Raw genomic sequence first — 9,502 nt, 5'->3', positions numbered from 1 at the left:
AAGGCTATCAAGAGCCACTGGAAAAATCAAGGGAGAAACTGACCACATACAGACAGGATCCAGAGTCACAGAGGGTGAGGCAATGGGAGGAAGAAAGGGCAAAATCAGTGTTTATCCATGGGCTTCAGGAGAGAGAGGAAAGGACACACACTGAAAGGAAGCAGGAAGAAGGAAAGGAGATTGAGAAAATCATCACGGAAATAGGTGAAGAGATGGACGAGATTGTAAATTTTCAGAGAATAGGGGGGTACTCGAAGGGGAGAAACCGACCAATCAAGCTGATTCTCAGGACGGAAACAGTGCGGAACAGGATCCTCCAAGAGAAACCACGATTGAAATACTCGGAAGAGTACAAGAGGGTGTTCCTAGACAGAGACAGAACAAAATCAGAGCGACAGCAGCTGAGGGAGAGGACAAAAAAACGAAAGGAGCTAGGAAAAGAGACAAGGATGGAACCAGCAGAGGTCAGTCAGAGCAGGACAGAACAGCAAGGGCAAGCACACACACAACTACTCTCAGAACCATACAACCTATCACACCATCCCAACACACACTACAATCCATACCCACAGCCTCCACCCAACATCGAGCTATAGAATCCCACAGTATGCCACCAGGTCTCCCACCCCCCACAGGCCCCCCAATCCACAGTGTTGGAAAGGAAACTGAAGGTATGGTACACAAACGCTGATGGAATAACAAATAAGTGGGAGGAGTGGCACGAAAGGGTCAAAGAAGCATCACCGGACATCATAGCTCTTACAGAAACCAAGCTTACAGGTATGATAACAGATGCCATCTTTCCAACGGGATACCAAATCCTGAGGAAAGACAGAGGGAACAGGGGGGGGTGGAGGAGTGGCGTTGCTGATCAAAAATCGCTGGAATTTTGATGAGCTGGAGAGAGGAGATAGCGGAGAAGAAAGTGATTACATAGTGGGAACACTTCACTCTGGAGGTCCCAAGGTGGTAATAGCAGTGATGTATAACCCACCACAGAACAGCAGGAGGCCAAGGCAAGAGTACGACGAGAGCAATAGAGCGATGGTTGACACACTGGCTAGAGTGGCCAGAAGAGCTCATGCATGCAGGGCAAAGCTCCTGATCATGGGTGACTTTAACCACAAGGAGATCGATTGGGAGAACTTGGACCCACATGGGGGCCAAGATACATGGAGGGCTAAGATGATGGAGGTGGTACTGGAGAACTTCATGTACCAACACGTAAGGGACACTACAAGAGAGAGAGGAGAGGATGAACCAGCAAGGCTGGACTTAGTATTCACCTTCAGTAGTGCAGATATCGAGGACATCGCATATGAAAGACCCCTTGGGGCCAGTGACCATGTGGTTTTAAGCTTCGAATACACAGTAGAGCTACAAGTGGAGGGAGAAGCAGGAAGGCCAGGACGAATGAAGCCAAACTACAAGAAAGGGGACTACACAGGAATGAGGAACTACCTGAACGGGGTTCAGTGGAACAGAGAACTGGCAGGGAAGCCAGTTAATGAGATGATGGAATATGTAGCAACAAAATGCAAGGAGGCTGAGGAGAGGTTTGTACCCAAGGGTAACAGGAGTAATGAAAAAGCCAGGATGAGCCCATGGTTTACTCAAAGGTGCAGGGAGGCAAAAACCAAGTGTGCTAGGGAATGGAAGAAATATAGAAGGCAAAGGACCCAGGAGAATAAGGAGAACAGTCGTAGAGCCAGAAACGAATATGCACAGATAAGAAGGGAGGCCCAAAGACAATATGAAAATGACATAGCAGCGAAAGCCAAATCTGACCCGAAACTGTTGTACAGCCACATCAGGAGGAAAACAACAGTCAAGGACCAGGTAATCAGGCTAAGGAAGGAAGGAGGAGAGACAACAGGAAATGACCGTGAAGTATGTGAAGAACTCAACAAGAGATTCAAAGAAGTGTTCACAGAGGAGACAGAAGGGACTCCAGAAAGACGGAGAGGTGGGGCACACCACCAAGTGCTGGACACAGTGCACACAACCGAGGAAGAAGTGAAGAGGCTTCTGAGTGAGCTAGATACCTCAAAGGCAATGGGGCCAGATAACATCTCCCCATGGGTATTGAGAGAGGGAGCAGAGGCGCTATGTGTACCCCTAACAACAATATTCAATACATCTATCGAAACAGGGAGATTGCCTGAGGCATGGAAGACAGCAAATGTAGTCCCAATCTTTAAAAAAGGAGACAGACATGAAGCACTAAACTACAGACCAGTGTCACTGACATGTATAGTATGCAAAATCATGGAGAAGATTATCAGGAGAAGAGTGGTGGAACACCTAGAAAGGAATGATCTCATCAACAGCAGCCAGCATGGTTTCAGGGACGGGAAATCCTGTGTCACAAACCTACTGGAGTTCTATGACATGGTGACAGCAGTAAGACAAGAGAGAGAGGGGTGGGTGGATTGCATTTTCTTGGACTGCAAGAAGGCGTTTGACACAGTTCCACACAAGAGATTGGTGCAAAAACTGGAGGACCAAGCAGGGATAACAGGGAAGGCACTACAATGGATCAGGGAATACTTGTCAGGAAGACAGCAGCGAGTCATGGTACGTGGCGAGGTGTCAGAGTGGGCACCTGTGACCAGCGGGGTCCCGCAGGGGTCAGTCCTAGGACCAGTGCTGTTTCTGATATTTGTGAACGACATGACGGAAGGAATAGACTCTGAGGTGTCCCTGTTTGCAGATGACGTGAAGTTGATGAGAAGAATACACTCGATCGAAGACCAGGCAGAACTACAAAGGGATCTGGACAGGCTGCAGACCTGGTCCAGCAATTGGCTCCTGGAGTTCAATCCCACCAAGTGCAAAGTCATGAAGATTGGGGAAGGGCAAAGAAGGCCGCAGACGGAGTACAGTCTAGGGGGTCAGAGACTACAAACCTCACTCAAGGAAAAAGATCTTGGGGTGAGTATAACACCAGGCACATCTCCTGAAGCGCACATCAACCAAATAACTGCTGCAGCATATGGGCGCCTAGCAAACCTCAGAACAGCATTCCGACATCTTAATAAGGAATCGTTCAGGACCCTGTACACCGTATACGTTAGGCCCATATTGGAGTATGCGGCACCAGTTTGGAACCCACACCTAGCCAAGCACGTAAAGAAACTAGAGAAAGTGCAAAGGTTTGCAACAAGACTAGTCCCAGAGCTAAGAGGTATGTCCTACGAGGAGAGGTTAAGGGAAATCAACCTGACGACACTGGAGGACAGGAGAGATAGGGGGGACATGATAACGACATACAAAATACTGAGGGGAATTGACAAGGTGGACAAAGACAGGATGTTCCAGAGATTGGACACAGTAACAAGGGGACACAGTTGGAAGCTAAAGACACAGATGAATCACAGGGATGTTAGGAAGTATTTCTTCAGCCACAGAGTAGTCAGTAAGTGGAATAGTTTGGGAAGCGATGTAGTGGAGGCAGGATCCATACATAGCTTTAAGCAGAGGTATGATAAAGCTCACGGCTCGGGGAGAGTGACCTACTAGCGATCAGTGAAGAGGCGGGGCCAGGAGCTCGGACTCGACCCCCGCAACCTCAACTAGGTGAGTACACACACACACACACACACACACACACACACAAACACACACACACACACACACACACACACACACACACACACACACACACACATACACACACACACACACACACACACACACACACACACACACACACACACACACACACACACACACACACACACACACACACACATACACACACACACACACACACACTCACACACACACACACACACACACACACACACACACACACACATACACACACACACACACACACACACATACACACACACACACACACACACACACACACACACACACACACACACACACACACACACACACACACACACACACACACACACACACACACACACACACACACACACACACACACACACACACACACACACACACACACACACACACACACACACACACACACACACACACACACACACACACACACACAAACATTGACTGCTGTCTACCAAGGTCGCCGAATTCAAAGAAAGAATGAACAAAACGTAGATATAAAAGGTGTATAACATATATTTCTGGACAGCAAAAGAGAGCGAAGTTGACCAAAAGTGGCAGTGAGATACTAAATGAAAAACACAGATGGTTTATGAAGAGATTACAATGTCCAAGGATAAGGTAGCATCAAGGTAGCATCAAGGTAGCATCAAGGTAGCATCAAGGTAGCATCAAGGTAGCATCAAGGTGCATCAAGGTAGCATCAAGGTGCATCAAGGTAGCATCAAGGTAGCATCAAGGTGCATCAAGGTAGCATCAAGGTAGCATCAAGGTAGCATCAAGGTAGCATCAAGGTGCATCAAGGTAGCATCAAGGTAGCATCAAGGTAGCATCAAGGTAGCATCAAGGTGCATCAAGGTGCATCAAGGTAGCATCAAGGTGCATCAAGGTAGCATCAAGGTAGCATCAAGGTGCATCAAGGTGCATCAATGTAGCATCAAGGTAGCATCAAGGTAGCATCAAGGTGCATCAAGGTAGCATCAAGGTGCATCAAGGTAGCATCAAGGTAGCATCAAAGTAGCATCAAGGTGCATCAAGGTAGCATCAAGGTGCATCAAGGTAGCATCAAGGTTGCATCAAGGTTGCATCAAGGTAGCATCAAGGTAGCATCAAGGTGCATCAAGGTAGCATCAAGGTGCATCAAGGTAGCATCAAGGTGCATCAAGGTAGCATCAAGGTAGCATCAAGGTGCATCAAGGTGCATCAAGGTAGCATCAAGGTGCATCAAGGTGCATCAAGGTAGCATCAAGGTAGCATCAAGTTAGCATCAAGGTAGCATCAAGGTAGCATCAAGGTAGCATCAAGGTGCATTAAGGTGCATCAAGGTAGCATCAAGGTAGCATCAAGGTGCATCAAGGTAGCATCAAGGTAGTATCAAGGTAGCACCAAGGTAGCACCAAGGTAGCATCAAGGTAGCACCAAGGTGCATCAAGGTGCATCAAGGTAGCATCAAGGTAGTATCAAGGCAGCATCAAGTTAGCACCAAGGTAGCATCAAGGTAGCATCAAGGTAGCATCAAGGTAGCACCAAAGTAGCATCAAGGTAGCATCAAGGTAGCACCAAGGTAGCATCAAGGTAGCACCAATGTAGCATCAAGGTAGCACCAAGGTAGCATCAAGGTAGCACCAAGGTAGCATCAAGGTAGCATCAAGGTAGCATCAAGGTAGCATCAAGATGTATCAAGGTAGCATCAAGGTGCATCAAGGTAGCGTCAAGGTACCTCAAGGTAGCGCCAAGGTGCATCAAGGTAGCATGAAGATGCATAAGGTAGCACCAAGGTAGCATCAAGGTAGCATCAAGATGTATCAAGGTAGCGTCAAGGTGCATCAAGGTAGCGTCAAGGTACATCAAGGTAGCGTCAAGGTGCATCAAGGTAGCATCAAGATGCATAAGGTAGCATCAAGGTGCATCAAGGTAGCATCAAGGTGCATCAAGGTAGCATCAAGGTGGCATCAAGATGCATCAAGGTAGCGTCAAGGTGAATCAAGGTAGCGTCAAGGTGCATCAAGGTGCATCAAGGTAGCATCAAGATGCATCAAAGTAGCATCAAGGTGCATCAAGGTAGCATCAAGGGGCATGAAGGTAGCATCAAGGTGCATCAAGGTAGCATCAAGGTACATCAAGGTGCATCAAGGTAGCATCAAGATGCATCAAGGTAGCATTAAGACGCATCAAGGTAGCATCAAGGTGCATCAAGGTAGCATCAAGATACATCAAGGTGTATCAAGGTAGCATCAAGATGCATCAAGGTGTATCAAGGTAGCATCAAGATGCATCAAGGTGCATCAAGGTAGCATCAAGGTGCATCAAGGTAGCGTCAAGGTGCATCAAGGTAGCATCAAGGTATAACAACTTGGAAAATGGGTGTTTATATCCTCTAAATCCCTCCTTACAACTCCTCCTCCCTACAACTCTTCCTCCCTACAACTCTTCCTCCCTACAACTCTTCCTCCCTACAACTCTTCCTCCCTACAACTCTTCCTCCCTACAACTCTTCCTCCCTACAACTCTTCCTCCCTACAACTCTTCCTCCCTACAACTCTTCCTCCCTACAACTCTTCCTCCCTACAACTCTTCCTCCCTACAACTCTTCCTCCCTACAACTCCTCCTCCCTACAACTCTTCCTCCCTACAACTCTTCCTCCCTACAACTACTCCTCCCTACAACTACTCCCTACAACTACTCCTCCCTACATCTCTTCCTCCCTACAACTCTTGATCCCTACAACTCTTCCTCCCTACAACTACTCCTCCCTACAACTACTCCCTACAACTACTCCTCCCTACATCTCTTCCTCCCTACAACTCTTGATCCCTACAACTACTCCTCCCTACAACTACTCCCTACAACTACTCCTCCCTACAACTCTTCCTCCCTACAACTCTTCCTCCCTACAACTCTTCCTCCCTACAACTTCTCCTCCCTACAACTACTCCTCCCTACAACTACTACTCCCGACATCCACCTCTTTCTACAACCCTCCCAACAATGTGACGCAGTGATGCAGTAAGTCACTAGAGAGGAGGGCAAGACTGGCAATGATAAGTTGTGTTAAGTTACTGGTGCGGCGCCCGAGGGGGGCGCCGCACCCGCGGAGGACAAAATTCTTGAACACAACATTGGGAAACTTTCCAACTCTAATATGTAAAGAAGCCGACGGGAATGAAAGAGATAGGGAGGAAGAGGAGGTTGATTCACAAAAAAAAAAGAAAAAACTAAATCCAGCTTTAAACCTAAGTGGATCTGTTAGGAAAAGAGATTACAACCCACCAATTAGGGAGAGAGCGAGCACAATCTGATAACTTTCGACTTAGCCAAAAATTCAAGAATGCAAACAGAGGAAAGGAAGAAAAGATACAAAGAAATCTACGTTAGTAAAGGGACTACGAGAAAATGAGAAGATTCCCGAAAGAGATAAGAAGGAGAAAAGTCGCTGGCAAAATAGGGGGAAAAAAAAGGCCACAGGATTCAATACATTGGCCTTTTACAAGCAGAGTGAAGGTGACTCACAGATGGAGGCAGATTCACCATCACTTTAACCCCTAGAAAGGATTTTCTCAAACTCAGGTTATAGTAACAGAAAAATCCACCCTTAACGTCACAACGCCATTCATGATATAATATTTGACACTACTGGTTAAGTATCATATATGTGAGTCCTGAGGACTGAGCCCACAACTTCTCGAATCATATTTGATAATAAATTACTACGAAAAAATACTTTTTTCATAAAACTGCATCTTCTGCACGATGAACGATGTCCAGACGTCAGAACGTCTTGCACAACGGAGACCACATCCACCACGACGTCTTGCAATTCATGATGTCAATAAAGGGAAAACACTATCTCTGCATTACATCCACCTGTACCATTTACCTGTATTTTTTCATGGATAGTTATTTCAGTTAGTTTTAATCGGGTGTCCGTCACCAACGTTCAAGTTACGACGACTACAAAACAAGACCGTCTGAAATAACAAAAAAAGGCACAATACCGTGACTGGAACAATACACAGATAACCCGCACATACAATAGAGGAGCTTACGACGACGTTTCGGTCCGACTTGGACCATTTACAAAGTCTTATCCATGGCAATTCGGAATTAAAATCATTCCATTAACAAGACCAGCCACGAGTTGCACACATAAAGTGAGTTAAGCAACATTGCAAACAATAAGTAAAGATGAGTTGAGACGAGACCTGGGATTAAATAACCCAGGCAACTAATGAGCAGAGCTCTTGTGGTGCAGATTACCACATTCACACGCACGGTAAAAGTGCCCAGAAATTTACACTGTTGCTTACTGGTGTAGCAAGCCAGATCTGCTGGTGCTCAGGATACCTCTCTCTCTCTCTCTCTCTCTCTCTCTCTCTCTCTTTCTCTCTCTCTCTCTCTCCCTACAACAATATTAATAAAAATAATAATAAAACTATGACTATAATTTTTAAAGGGGTGGAGGGGTGAACCAGTGGAAGGCCTCGGTTATATGACCAAAAGCTCCAGCTGTGGGCCATCATATGACTAAGACCCGGGTCAAGAAACACTTGTCTTGTTTCCTGACGAATCTTACCTCTATAACAGCGATTATTATTTTGGGTTCACTTAATTGAAACAATTATTGTCTGGACTTGTAGGTGAGTCATCAACCACTACACGAAATGGATGACTTATACTCAAAGGTGTTAGCTTATATTTAGGCATTTAGGTGCGTAGTGGCTTCAGAGTACTGTGTACAGTGTCTTCAGAGTACTGTGTACAGTGTCTTCAGAGTACTGTGAACAGTGGCCTCAGAGTACTGTGTACAGTGTCCTCAGTACTGTGAATAGTTGCCTCAGAGTACTGTCTACAATGTCTTCAGAGTACAGTGTACATTGGCCTCAGTACTGCGAACAGTGTCTTCAGAGTACTGTGTACAGTGTCTTCAGAGTACTGTGTACAGTGTCTTCAGAGTACTGTGTACAGTGTCTTAGAGTGCTGTGCACAGTGGTTTAAGAGTACTGTGTACAGTGTTCTCAGTACTGTGAACAGTGTCTTCAGAGTACTGTGAACAGTGTCTTCAGAGTACTGTGAACAGTGTCTTCAGAGTACTGTGCACAGTGGCCTCAGTACTGTGAACAGTGTCTTCAGAGTACTGTGTACAGTGTCTTCAGAGTACTGTGTACAGTGTCCTCAGAGTACTGTGAACAGTGTCTTCAGAGTACTGTGTACAGTGTCTTCAGAGTACTGTGTACAGCGGCCTAAGAGTACTGTGAACAGTGTCTTCAGAGTACTGTGAACAGTGTCTTCAGAGTACTGTGAACAGTGTCTTCAGAGTACTGTGAACAGTGTCTTCAGAGTACTGTGAACAGTGTCTTCAGAGTACTGTGAAGTGTGTTTTCAGAGTACTGTGTACAGTGGCCTCAGAGTACTGTGAACAGTGTCTTCAGAGTACTGTGAACAGTGTCTTCAGAGTACTGTGTACAGTGGCCTCAGAGTACTGTGAACAGTGTCTTCAGAGTACTTTGAACAGTGACTTCAGAGTACTGTGTACAGTGGCCTCAGAGTACTGTGAACAGTATCTTCAGAGTACTGTGAACAGTGTCTTCAGAGTACTGTGTACAGTGTCTTCAAAGTACTGTGAACAGTGTCTTCAGAGTACTGTGTACAGGGGCCTCAGAGTACTGTGAACAGTCTTCAGAGTACTGTGAACAGTGTTTTCAGAGTACTGTGTACAGTGGCCTCAGAGTACTGTGAACAGTGTCTTCAGAGTACTGTGAACAGTGTCTTCAGAGTACTGTGTACAGTGGCCTCAGAGTACTGTGAACAGTGTCTTCAGAGTACTGTGAACAGTGTCTTCAGAGTACTTTGAACAGTGACTTCAGAGTACTGTGTACAGTGGCCTCAGAGTACTGTGAACAG

The sequence above is a fragment of the Cherax quadricarinatus genome, chromosome 23 (genome assembly GCF_038502225.1).
Source record: "Cherax quadricarinatus isolate ZL_2023a chromosome 23, ASM3850222v1, whole genome shotgun sequence".
NCBI lineage: Eukaryota > Metazoa > Arthropoda > Malacostraca > Decapoda > Parastacidae > Cherax > Cherax quadricarinatus.
The sequence above is the reverse complement of the archived record's forward strand: the minus strand, read 5'-3'. Positions refer to the sequence as shown.